Below are 14,554 nucleotides of genomic sequence, written 5' to 3' on the forward strand. Positions count from 1 at the left end.
ATACATCAAAACACAGTTTTCATTGCAGGCTTCCCAAGCCAATATTGAAAGAGAAAACATATTTCTTATTTTAAGTCATCTACCTTGTGTTTTTTCTTTCTTTTTTTTATACTCATTAAATTATAATTTTACATTCTTTTTATTAAGTTTTATGTTTAATTTAGTTTATCAACATATTTGTATTTATTATTAACTTTGTTTATCTTCATTATATTTTATTTGTATTTATTATAGTAAATATCCTATTTGTTTTAAGTAACGAACATTATATTTATTTCCCTCTTCCTCTTTCTGCTCAGTGAATCTGAATCGTTTTGGGGCTTTTATTTTTTAAGAACCTGGTCTGACTTCCGGTGTCCTCCTGTCTAACTTGTCTCAGTCCACGGACCGCAGGCTCGCGCCACTTGCTGCCCACACATCCACGTAGATTCCAGCAGTGAGCTGAGGTCTCTGTGGTCTCTGTGGTCTCCGGTAAAGGACCGTCTGGTTTTGGATTAATCCTCCGGTCAGAGATGGACTGAGGAGCTGCACAGGTAAGAGCCCCTTTACTGCCATTATCGATACTCTAATGGGGATTATCGATCAGGATTCAACAGCTGATCACAGCCTCCGTGGTAGAATGAGTCACACCGTGGAGACCGAGGATCGTCAGAGAGAAACGCCGTTTTTCGCGGCACAGGCTCCGGTAACGGCTGCATGTCTCTCAGCTGCAGTGGCGTTAATGGAAGCAGCGTGGGGGACTCACGCTGCTGCCTCTGCATCTCCCTCCATCCTCCTCTGTAAACATGAGGACGGAGACTAATCTGGACCAAAGACCCCCGGATGATTCCGGATTAGAGCTAATATAACAATCAGGGTCAGTTCTGGATCAGAGCTGGTATCAACATCAGGATCGTTTGTGGATTACAGCTAGTTTCAGATTCAGGATCAATTCCATTGATACTGAGATCACCAATAATCATCTGCATCACATTTATAGAGCTGAAACACTCTTTAACATCCAGAACACTGGAAATGAACCACACATGATCATAAATGAGTTACAGATGCAGATAAACACAATAACTACTGTTAAATCTGGAGTATCTTGTTCCCATGGTGGTCTGAAGCTCCTAGCTGAGGTCGAGTCTGAGTCTAAACCCCAGCACTAGTTGATTCTGATGGCTTCATCAGTTTTCCTTATTTTCTATTTCAGTTTAAACGTTTAAAGTTCATGTGCTGACTAAGGAGGTGTCATCAGGATTTTCAGTCAGAAACAGACCAGAATAAATGTTCTTCATCAGTCAGAGTGTGAACAGATCTGTAGCAGAGTCCTCATGAAGGTGGACTCTATAGTGAAGGACTCTAGAACCACCGTCTTTGGTTCAGGAGCTTTTAAAGAGCAGAAATGTTCAGGGGGTCCACTCATGCCGCAGTGCCTCCTGGATGCTGCCGACTCAGGAAGAGCACAGCTGGAAGCTGAGGCTAAGGCTGCGTTGCTATGGAGGCAAGGAGACTCAGCTGATGTGGCGGCTAGAGCTGGGCAACAAGGAGCGAAACCAGCTCCGAGCATCAGATTAGAGATAGATGGTACAGTCTGTAGAGATAGATGGTACAGTCTGTAGAGATAGATGGTACAGTCTGCAGAGATAGATGGTACAGTCTGCAGAGATAGTTGGTACAGTCTGTAGAGATAGATGGTACAGTCTGTAGAGATAGATGGTACAGTCTGCAGAGATAGATGGTACAGTCTGCAGAGATAGTTGGTACAGTCTGTAGAGATAGATGGTACAGTCTGTAGAGATAGATGGTACAGTCTGTAGAGATAGATGGTACAGTCTGTAGAGATAGATGGTACAGTCTGCAGAGATAGTTGGTACAGTCTGTAGAGATAGATGGTACAGTCTGTAGAGATAGATGGTACAGTCTGCAGAGATAGATGGTACAGTCTGCAGAGATAGTTGGTACAGTCTGTAGATATAGTTGGTACAGTCTGTAGATATAGTTGGTACAGTCTGTAGATATAGTTGGTACAGTCTGTAGATATAGTTGGTACAGTCTGTAGATATAGTTGGTACAGTCTGTAGATATAGTTGGTACAGTCTGTAGATATAGTTGGTACAGTCTGTAGAGATAGATGGTACAGTCTGTAGAGATAGATGGTACAGTCTGTAGAGATAGTTGGTACAGTCTGTAGAGATAGATGGTACAGTCTGTAGAGATAGATGGTACAGTCTGCAGAGATAAATGGTACAGTCTGTAGAGATAGTTGGTACAGTCTGTAGAGATAGATGGTACAGTCTGTAGAGATAGATGGTACAGTCTGTAGAGATAGTTGGTTCAGTCTGCAGAGATAGATGGTGCAGTCTGTAGAGATAGATGGTACAGTCTGTAGAGACAGATGATACAGTCTGTAGAGATGGTACAGTCTGTAGAGATAGATGGTACAGTCTGTAGAGATAGATGGTACAGTCTGCAGAGATAGATGGTACAGTCTGTAGAGATAGTTGGTACAGTCTGTAGAGATAGATGGTACAGTCTGTAGAGATAGTTGGTTCAGTCTGTAGAGATAGATGGTACAGTCTGTAGAGATAGATGGTACAGTCTGTAGAGATAGTTGGTACAGTCTGTAGAGATGGTACAGTCTGTAGAGATAGACGGTACAGTCTGTAGAGATAGATGGTACAGTCTGTAGAGACAGCTGGTACAGTCTGTAGAGACAGCTGGTACCGTCTGTATAGGTAAATGGTACAGTCTGTAGAGACAGATGGTACAGTCAGTAGAGACAGTTGGTATAGTCTGTGAAGATACATGGTACAGTCTGTAGAGATAGATGGTACAGTCTGTAGAGATACTTGGTACAGTCTGTAGAGATGGTACAGTTTGTAGAGATAGATGGTACAGTCTGTAGAGATAGATGGTACAGTCTGTGGAATTAGATGGTACAGTCTGTAGAGATAGCTGGTACAGTCTGTAGAGATAGATGGTACAGTCTGTAGAGATGGTACAGTCTGTAGAGATAGATGGTACAGTCAGGAGAGATGGTACAGTCTGAAGAGATAGATGGTACAGTCTGTCGAATTAGATGGTACAGTCTGTAGAGATCGATGGTACAGTCCGTAGAGATGGTACAGTCTGAAGAGATAGTTGGTACAGTCTGTAGAGATGGTACAGTCTGTAGAGATAGATGGTACAGTCTGTAGAGATAGACGGTACAGTCTGTAGAGATGGTACAGTCTGTAGAGATGGTACAGTCTGTAGAGATAGATGGTACAGTCTGTAGAGATAGATGGTACAGTCTGTAGAGATAGACGGTACAGTCTGTAGAGATGGTACAGTCTGTAGAGATAGATGGTACAGTCTGTAGAGATGGTACAGTCTGTAGAGATAGATGGTACAGTCAGGAGAGATGGTACAGTCTGAAGAGATAGATGGTACAGTCTGTGGAATTAGATGGTACAGTCTGTAGAGATAGATGGTACAGTCTGTAAAGATAGCTGGTACAGTCTGTAGAGATGGTACAGTCTGTAGAGATGGTACAGTCTGTAGAGATAGATGGTACAGTCTGTAGAGATAGATGGTACAGTCTGTAGACATAGACGGTACAGTCTGTAGAGATGGTACAGTCTGTAGAGATAGATGGTACAGTCTGTAGAGATAGTTGGTACAGTCTGTAGAGATAGATGGTACAGTCTGTAGAGATAGATGGTACAGTCTGTAGAAATAGATGGTACAGTCTGTAGAGATAGATGGTACAGTCTGTAGAGATAGATGGTAGTTTTTAGAGATAGTTGGTACAGTCTGTAGAGATAGATGGTACAGTCTGTAGAGATAGATGGTACAGTCTGTAGAGATAGTTGGTACAGTCTCTCGAGATGGATGGTACAGTCTCTAGAGACAGATGGTACAGTCTGTAGAGATAGATGGTACAGTCTGTAGAGATAGATGGTACAGTCTGTAGAGATAGATGGTACAGTCTGTAGAGATAGATGGTACAGTCTGTAGAGATAAATGGTACAGTCTGTAGAGATAGTTGGTACAGTCTGTAGAGATAGATGGTACAGTCTGTAGAGATAGATGGTTCAGTCTGTAGAGATAGAGGGTACAGTCTCCGGAGACAGATACTACGGTCTGTAGAGACAGATGGTACAATTTGTAGAGATAGATGGTACAGTCTGTAGAAATAGCTCGTACAGTCTGTCGAGATAGATGGTACAGTCTGTAGAGATAGATGGTACAGTCTGTAGAGACAGATGGTACAGTCTGTAGAGACAGATGGTACAGTCATTACCGTAGCTAATGTATTTTTCAGACTCTTCACGGACCGGTGGGAGTAGAGATCATGGACTACAAGTGTGTTTATAAGCTCTCAGCTCTGACTCTTTTGCAGCGTCCCATCCTTTGTTTACTTGTGCTAGTGGAGTCCATAAGTTAGGATTTTGCAATAGCCACAGCACCGACTATTTTATTAAGACCTGTGTCACAGCACGCCTTATCATCATATGTACTAAAAAGTATAGATTTTAGTTTGCATTTCATGTTTTTAGTTTAAATTCTCATATCAGGAGATCGTGGGCTGTTTTCTGTTTTGCCTTCATGTTTTTGTCTTATGTTTAATAACTCACAAGCTGTTTCAGCTATCACTGATGGTTCTAAATAACGCTAACACGGAACAAAGCATTGATTGATTGATTCATATGCATATTTTGAATATGTAAAAAAGGATTAGCTGGTCTAATTTTAGCTAAACTAATAACAATAATACTGACCCCAAAACCAAGGTACAAACCGACCCGTGACCTCAGTGAACCATTACGCCTCTAGCTGATACTAAAACCCGTTTGATACAACCAACACCACATAAATAGATGTTGTAGACACCCAGGGTTTGGCACTTTATTGGTTCAAATAAAGACTCTGCAAAAAAATATGTACATAAAAATGTAATATATACCACTGCTGTTTTGAAATCCCTGAATGGGGAAATAGTCTACTGAATGTATTATTAAAAAACTATATATATATATATATATATATATATATATATATATATATATATATATATATATATATATATATATATATATATAAGATAAATGCTGTTGTCTTAGCCTTTATCTTAACGGTAACTACATCAGTAGGTCTTAAATTGCAGTCTCTTTCCTACAGTATACTGAGAGATCATAAGCAGAGCTGAGGAGGTCATGTGATGTCAGAACTGCTGCGTGGGGCAGAAATGCTTGCTGTGTATCTTCTGCCTGGGTGAGAAGTTTAGCGCTCTGAGGAGTCAGCGTCAGAGCCGCCTGTGGCTGAGAGGACAAGCAGGCCGCAGCGGGTTTCATGTTTAACATGGGGATGGACAAAGGGGAGGAAAAAGAGAATTATTTATTCAAACAGCCCAGTTTTTTCTGAATTAACATGCAAGGGAGATAACCCCCCCAGTGCATCATGCTCTTAGAGTTTTAATGTAACGATGCCCTGATTCAGGCATACAGAGGCTTTATTCTGACTTACTGTACAGTAACATGGTCTGTTCATGCATGTCTCTACAGAGTTACGCAATTTAAACGCAGCACACACACACACACACACACACACACACACATATATATATATAAATATATATATATATATGTAGAGAGACCGAGAGAAACATAGCTGTTTTGTGGTTATTAAAGAGGATAATTTCTGTGTCACTTCTGTGTGAAGTGAGATGTTTAGAGGAAGTCTCTGCTGATGAATCAATGTTCTTTTGTGATTCTCTTGTTGATAAAGGAGGGAACACTTTGTCCCTGACTTTCCTTCAAACTGTTTCCCTCCATGATCAGATTGTTGAGTCACTGATGGTGCCGTAGTCGATCCATGTTTGTACTTTCACAGCTCTGTCTGTGATGTGCTGCCTAGACCACACATCCCCCGTGAACACAATTCACGGGTTGACACTTAGAATATGACACGACGAGTCCTGAACGGCCTGTTACTCCTCCACTGTCAGCTCTCCTCAACGTGTGAAGGCACAGAAACCAGAGGGATTTTAGTTCAAAGTTTCCTGGAAAACTTCACTGAAAGACTATAAGGCAGTCCTACAGTGGGATCAGATCACTCAGGGTGGTACCCAGACTAAACCATACACAGGGCCACTCAGGGTGGAACCCAGACTAAACCATACACAGGGCCACTCAGGGTGGAACCCAGACTAAACCATACACAGGGCCACTCAGGGTGGAACCCAGACTAAACCTTACACAGGGCCACTCAGGGTGGAACCCAGACTAAACCTTACACAGGGCCACTCAGGGTGGAACCCAGACTAAACCTTACACAGGGCCACTCAGGGTGGAACCCTGACTAAACCTTACACAGGGCCACTCAGGGTGGAACCCAGACTAAACCTTACACAGGGCCACTCAGGGTAAAACCCAGACTAAACCTTACACAGGGCCACTCAGGGTGGAACCCAGACTAAACCTTACACAGGGCCACTCAGGGTGGAAACCAGACTAAACCATACCCAGGCCCACAGGGTAGAACCAAAGGTAAATCAGGGCCACTCAGGGTAGAACCCAGACTAAACCATACCCAGGGCCACTCAGGGTAAAACCCAGACTAAACCAAACTAAAGGCCACTCGGGGTAGAACCCAGACTAAACCACATCCAGGGCCACTCAGGGTAGAACTCAGACTCAACCATACCCAGGGCCACTCAGGGTAGAACCCAGACTAAACCATGCCCAGGGCTACTCGGGGTAGAACCCAGACTAAACCATACCCAGGGCCACTCAGGGTAAAACCCAGACTAAACCATACTAAAGGCCACTCGGGGTAGAACCCAGACTAAACCACACCCAGGGCCACTCAGGGTAGAACTCAGACTCAACCATACCCAGGGCCACTCAGGGTAGAACCCAGACTAAACCATACCCAGGGCCACTCAGGGTACAACCCAGACTAAACCATGCCAAGGGCCATATAGGGTAGAACCCATTAGATCTAGTGATGGTAGTTAGGGATTATTTTTTAGGGATGGATAGACAGGAATGAGAGAAGGATGGTTAGATTGTTATGAAGTGGATGGATGGAGTTATGGTGATTTCAGCGTTTCCTTTTGCTTTCTCTTAAATTTTTCTGTGGAGATTTATTTTTGGACTTGCTCATTTTTGACTGAAAAGAGAGAGGATAAAGTAGAAAAATTAGAGCCATAGTTATTCTAGCTTAGTTTATTTCTCTCTTTTTTAGCGTGACAACAAAACAAAAGCTTGACAACACAACACTAGACTAAAAGACAGATAGTGACAAGATAAAATATCCAGGCGTGCCAGGCGGGGTAAACACACCAATTATATAAAAATAATCAAACAAACAAGAGAGAAAAAAAACTGAGGAAATAGTAGGGAAGTTCAAATCACATGGTCAATTTACACCAACATTAATGTGTCAGAATTTAACACTAATGAATCTCATGCTGATGTCTTTGTTCATACAGTTGTCATCTTCAACTTTATAGATGTGGCGAAAATACTAAAAATATCCTGGCCTTCATATCAGTATTATTTCATGTTAGAATGAACACCATCAGGAGTGATCAATAAGAGCCTGCTGAGGAAGAAGAGCTGTTTAACTGTGGTAGAACCCAGACTTTACAATACCCAGGGACACTCAGGGTAGAACCCAGACTAAATCATATACGGCCACTCAGGGTAGAACCCGGACTAAACCATATACGGCCACTCAGGGTAGAACCCAGACTAAACCATATACGGCCACTCAGGGTAGAACCCAGACTAAACCATACCCAGGGCCACTCAGGGTAGAACCCAGACTAAACCATATACAGCCACTCAGGGTAGAACCCAGACTAAACCATACCCAGGGCCACTCAGGGTAAAACCCAGACTAAACCATACTCAGGGCCACTCGGGGTAGAACCCAGACGAAACCATATACAGCCACTCAGGGTAGAACCCAGACTAAACCATATACAGCCACTCAGGGTAGAACCCAGACTAAACCATACCCAGGGCCACTCAGGGTAAAACCCAGACTAAACCATACTCAGGGCCACTCGGGGTAGAACCCAGACTAAACCATACCCAGGGCCACTCAGGGTAGAACCCAGACTAAACCATACCAAGGGCCACTCAGGGTAGAACCCAGACTAAACCACACCCAGGGCCACTCAGGGTAGAACCTAGACTAAACCATACCCAGGGCCACTCAGGGTAGAACCAAGACTAAACCATACCCAGGGCCACTCAGGGTAGAACCCAGACTAAACCATACCAAGGGCCACTCAGGGTAGAACCCAGACTAAACCATACCCAGGGCCACTCAGGGTAGAACCCAGACTTTACCATACCAAGGGCCACTCAGGGGGGAACCCAGACTAAACCACACCCAGGGCCACTCAGGGTAGAACCCAGACTAAACCATACCCAGGGCCACTCAGGGTAGAACCAAGACTAAACCATACCCAGGGCCACTCAGGGTAGAACCCAGACTAAATCATATACGGCCACTCAGGGTAGAACCCGGACTAAACCATATACGGCCACTCAGGGTAGAACCCAGACTAAACCACACCCAGGGCCACTCAGGGTAGAACCCAGACTAAACCATACCCAGGGCCACTCAGGGTAGAACCCAGACTAAACCATACCCAGGGCCACTCAGGGTAGAACCCAGACTAAACCATACCCAGGGCCACTCAGGGTAAAACCCAGACTAAACCATACTCAGGGCCACTCGGGGTAGAACCCAGATGAAACCATATACAGCCACTCAGGGTAGAACCCAGACTAAACCATATACAGCCACTCAGGGTAGAACCCAGACTAAACCATACCCAGGGCCACTCAGGGTAGAACCAAGACTAAACCATACCCAGGGCCACTCAGGGTAGAACCCAGACTAAATCATATACGGCCACTCAGGGTAGAACCCAGACTAAACCATACCCAGGGCCACTCAGGGTAGAACCCAGACTAAACCACACCCAGGGCCACTCAGGGTAGAACCCAGACTAAACCATACCCAGGGCCACTCAGGGTAGAACCCAGACTAAACCATACCCAGGGCCACTCAGGGTAGAACCCAGACTAAACCATACCCAGGGCCACTCAGGGTAAAACCCAGACTAAACCATACTCAGGGCCACTCGGGGTAGAACCCAGATGAAACCATATACAGCCACTCAGGGTAGAACCCAGACTAAACCATATACAGCCACTCAGGGTAGAACCCAGACTAAACCACACCCAGGGCCACTCAGGGTAAAACCCAGACTAAACCATACTCAGGGCCACTCGGGGTAGAACCCAGACTAAACCATACCCAGGGCCACTCAGGGTAGAACCCAGACTAAACCATACCAAGGGCCACTCAGGGTAGAACCCAGACTAAACCACACCCAGGGCCACTCAGGGTAGAACCTAGACTAAACCATACCCAGGGCCACTCAGGGTAGAACCAAGACTAAACCATACCCAGGGCCACTCAGGGTAGAACCCAGACTAAACCATACCAAGGGCCAATCAGGGGGGAACGCAGACTAAACCACACCCAGGGCCACTCAGGGTAGAACCCAGACTTTACCATACCAAGGGCCACTCAGGGGGGAACCCAGACTAAACCACACCCAGGGCCACTCAGGGTAGAACCCAGACTAAACCATACCCAGGGCCACTCAGGGTAGAACCAAGACTAAACCATACCCAGGGCCACTCAGGGTAGAACCCAGACTAAACCATACCCAGGGCCACTCAGGGTAAAACCCAGACTAAACCATACTCAGGGCCACTCGGGGTAGAACCCAGACGAAACCATATACAGCCACTCAGGGTAGAACCCAGACTAAACCATATACAGCCACTCAGGGTAGAACCCAGACTAAACCATACCCAGGGCCACTCAGGGTAAAACCCAGACTAAACCATACTCAGGGCCACTCGGGGTAGAACCCAGACTAAACCATACCCAGGGCCACTCAGGGTAGAACCCAGACTAAACCATACCAAGGGCCACTCAGGGTAGAACCCAGACTAAACCACACCCAGGGCCACTCAGGGTAGAACCCAGACTAAACCATACCCAGGGCCACTCAGGGTAGAACCAAGACTAAACCATACCCAGGGCCACTCAGGGTAGAACCCAGACTAAACCATACCAAGGGCCACTCAGGGTAGAACCCAGACTAAACCATACCCAGGGCCACTCAGGGTAGAACCCAGACTAAACCATACCCAGGGCCACTCAGGGTTGAACCCAGACTAAACCACACCCAGGGCCACTCAGGGTAGAACCCAGACTTTACCATACCAAGGGCCACTCAGGGGGGAACCCAGACTAAACCACACCCAGGGCCACTCAGGGTAGAACCCAGACTAAACCATACCCAGGGCCACTCAGGGTAGAACCCAGACTAAACCATACACAGGGCCACTCAGGGTAGAACCCAGACTAAATCATATACGGCCACTCAGGGTAGAACCCGGACTAAACCATATACGGCCAGTCAGGGTAGAACCCAGACTAAACCACACCCAGGGCCACTCAGGGTAGAACCCAGACTAAACCATACCCAGGGCCACTCAGGGTAGAACCCAGACTAAACCATATACAGCCACTCAGGGTAGAACCCAGACTAAACCATACCCAGGGCCACTCAGGGTAAAACCCAGACTAAACCATACTCAGGGCCACTCGGGGTAGAACCCAGACGAAACCATATACAGCCACTCAGGGTAGAACCCAGACTAAACCATATACAGCCACTCAGGGTAGAACCCAGACTAAACCATACCCAGGGCCACTCAGGGTAAAACCCAGACTAAACCATACTCAGGGCCACTCGGGGTAGAACCCAGACTAAACCATACCCAGGGCCACTCAGGGTAGAACCCAGACTAAACCATACCAAGGGCCACTCAGGGTAGAACCCAGACTAAACCACACCCAGGGCCACTCAGGGTAGAACCCAGACTAAACCATACCCAGGGCCACTCAGGGTAGAACCAAGACTAAACCATACCCAGGGCCACTCAGGGTAGAACCCAGACTAAACCATACCCAGGGCCACTCAGGGTAGAACCCAGACTAAACCATACCCAGGGCCACTCAGGGTAGAACCCAGACTTTACCATACCAAGGGCCAATCAGGGGGGAACACAGACTAAACCACACCCAGGGCCACTCAGGGTAGAACCCAGACTAAACCATACCCAGGGCCACTCAGGGTAGAACCCAGACTAAACCATGCCCAGGGCCACTCAGGGTAGAACCCAGACTAAACCATATACGGCCACTCAGGGTAGAACCCAGACTAAACCATATACGGCCACTCAGGGTAGAACCCAGACTAAACCATACCCAGGGCCACTCAGGGTAGAACCCAGACTAAACCATACTCAGGGCCACTCGGGGTAGAACCCAGACTAAACCATACCCAGGGCCACTCAGGGTAGAACCCAGACTAAACCATACCAAGGGCCACTCAGGGTAGAACCCAGACTAAACCACACCCAGGGCCACTCAGGGTAGAACCCAGACTAAACCATACCAAGGGCCACTCAGGGTAGAACCCAGACTAAACCATACCCAGGGCCACTCAGGGTAGAACCCAGACTTTACCATACCAAGGGCCACTCAGGGGGGAACCCAGACTAAACCACACCCAGGGCCACTCAGGGTAGAACCCAGACTAAACCATACCCAGGGCCACTCAGGGTAGAACCAAGACTAAACCATACCCAGGGCCACTCAGGGTAGAACCCAGACTAAACCATGCCCAGGGCCACTCAGGGTAGAACCCAGACTAAACCATCCCCAGGGCCACTCAGGGTAGAACCCAGACTAAACCACACCCAGGGCCACTCAGGGTAGAACCCAGACTAAACCATACCCAGGGCCACTCAGGGTAGAACCCAGACTAAACCATATACGGCCACTCAGGGTAGAACCCAGACTAAACCATACCCAGGGCCACTCAGGGTAGAACCCAGACTAAACCATACCCAGGGCCACTCAGGGTAGAACCCAGACTAAACCATATACGGCCACTCAGGGTAGAACCCAGACTAAACCATACCCAGGGCCACTCAGGGTAGAACCCAGACTAAACCATACCCAGGGCCACTCAGGGTAGAACCCAGACTAAACCATACTCAGGGCCACTCGGGGTAGAACCCAGACTAAACCATACCCAGGGCCACTCAGGGTAGAACCCAGACTAAACCATACCCAGGGCCACTCAGGGTAGAACCCAGACTAAACCATACCCAGGGCCACTCAGGGTAGAACCCAGACTAAACCATACCCAGGGCCACTCAGGGTAGAACCCAGACTAAACCATACCCAGGGCCACTCAGGGTAGAACCCAGACTAAACCATACCCAGGGCCACTCAGGGTAGAACCCAGACTAAACCATACCCAGGGCCACTCAGGGTAGAACCCAGACTACCATACCCAGGGCCACTCAGGTAGAACCCAGACTAAACCATACCCAGGGCCACTCAGGGTAGAACCCAGACTACCATACCAAGGGCCACTCAGGGGAACCCAGACTAAACCCCACCCAGGGCCACTCAGGGTAGAACCCAGACTAAACCATACCCAGGGCCACTCAGGGTAGAACCAAGACTAAACCATACCCAGGGCCACTCAGGGTAGAACCCAGACTAAACCATGCCCAGGGCCACTCAGGGTAGAACCCAGACTAAACCATACCCAGGGCCACTCAGGGTAGAACCCAGACTAAACCATACCCAGGGCCACTCAGGGTAGAACCCAGACTAAACCATACCCAGGGCCACTCAGGGTAGAACCCAGACTAAACCATACCCAGGGCCACTCAGGGGGGAACCCAGACTAAACCATACCCAGGGCCACTCAGGGTAGAACCCAGACTAAACCATACCCAGGGCCACTCAGGGTAGAACCCAGACTAAACCATACCCAGGGCCACTCAGGGTAGAACCCAGACTAAACCATGCCCAGGGCCACTCAGGGTAGAACCCAGACTAAACCATACCCAGGGCCACTCAGGGTAGAACCCAGACTAAACCATACCCAGGGCCACTCAGGGTAGAACCCAGACTAAACCATACCCAGGGCCACTCAGGGTAGAACCCAGACTAAACCACACCCAGGGCCACTCAGGGTAGAACCCAGACTAAACCATACCCAGGGCCACTCAGGGTAGAACCCAGACTAAACCATACCCAGGGCTACTCAGGGTAGAACCCAGACTAAACCATACCCAGGGCCACTTAGGGTAGAACCCAGACTAAACCATGCCCAGGGCCACTCAGGGTAGAACCCAGACTTTACCATACCAAGGGCCACTCAGGGGGGAACCCAGACTAAACCACACCCAGGGCCACTCAGGGTAGAACCCAGACTAAACCATACCCAGGGCCACTCAGGGTAGAACCAAGACTAAACCATACCCAGAGCCACTCAGGGTAGAACCCAGACTAAACCATGCCCAGGGCCACTCAGGGTAGAACCCAGACTAAACCATATACGGCCAGTCAGGGTAGAACCCAGACTAAACCATACCCAGGGCCACTCAGGTTAGAACCCAGACTAAACCATGCCCAGGGTCACTCAGGGTAGAACCCAGACTAAACCATACTAAAGGCCACTCGGGGTAGAACCCAGATTAAACCATACCCAGGGCCACAGGGTAGAACCAAAGGTAAATCAGGGCCACTCAGGGTAGAACCCAGACTAAACCATACCCAGGGCCACTCAGGGTAGAACCCAGACTAAACCATACCCAGGGCCACTGGTTCAGTATGTAGAGACAGATGGTACAGTCAGTAGAGCTAGTTGGTTCAGTCTGTTGAGATAGATGGTTCAGTCTGTAGAGACAGATGGTACAGTCTGTAGAGATAGTTGGTTCAGTCTGTAGAGACAGATGGTACAGTCTGTAGAGATAGTTGGTTCAGTCTGTAGAGACAGATGGTACAGTCTGTAGAGATAGTTGGTTCAGTCTGTAGAGATAGATGGTACAGTCTGTAGAGGTAGTTGGTTCAGTCTGTAGAGACAGATGGTACAGTCTGTAGAGATAGTAGGTACAGTCTGTAGAGGTAGTTGATTCAGTCTGTAGAGACAGATGGTACAGTCAGTAGAGCTAGTTGGTTCAGTCTGTAGAGATAGATGGTACAGTCTGTAGAAATAGTAGGTACAGTCTGTAGAGGTAGTTGGTTCAGTCTGTAGAGACAGATGGTACAGTCTGTAGAGGTAGTTGGTTCAGTCTGTAGAGACAGATGGTAAAGTCAGTAGAGCTAGTTGGTTCAGTCTGTAGAGACAGATGGTACAGTACCCAGGGTGGAACCCAGACTAAACCTTACCCAGGGCCACTCAGGGTAGAACCCAGACTAAACCATATACGGCCACTCAGGGTAGAACCCAGACTAAACCATATACGGCCACTCAGGGTGGAACCCAGACTAAACCTTACACAGGGCCACTCAGGCTGGAACCCAGACTAAACCACACCCAGGGCCACTCAGGGTAGAACCCAGACTCAACCATACCCAGGGCCACTCAGGGTAGAATTCAGACTAATCCATA

The 14,554-nt window shown here is 47.6% G+C and overlaps 1 protein-coding gene across 1 annotated transcript in view; it reads left to right on the plus strand.

The window, feature by feature from the left end:
* The first annotated feature begins 412 nt into the window (after positions 1-412).
* LOC121520456 (disks large-associated protein 1-like) overlaps positions 413-14,554 on the plus strand; it is a 192,657-nt gene continuing 178,515 nt past the window's right edge. Inside the window, exon 1 of the mRNA XM_041803916.1 lies at positions 413-533. The gene's annotated coding sequence lies outside the window, so the exon portion shown is untranslated. The remainder of the gene's footprint in view (positions 534-14,554) is intronic.

Source organism: Cheilinus undulatus, linkage group 13 (assembly GCF_018320785.1).
Source record: "Cheilinus undulatus linkage group 13, ASM1832078v1, whole genome shotgun sequence".
Taxonomy (NCBI): domain Eukaryota; kingdom Metazoa; phylum Chordata; class Actinopteri; order Labriformes; family Labridae; genus Cheilinus; species Cheilinus undulatus.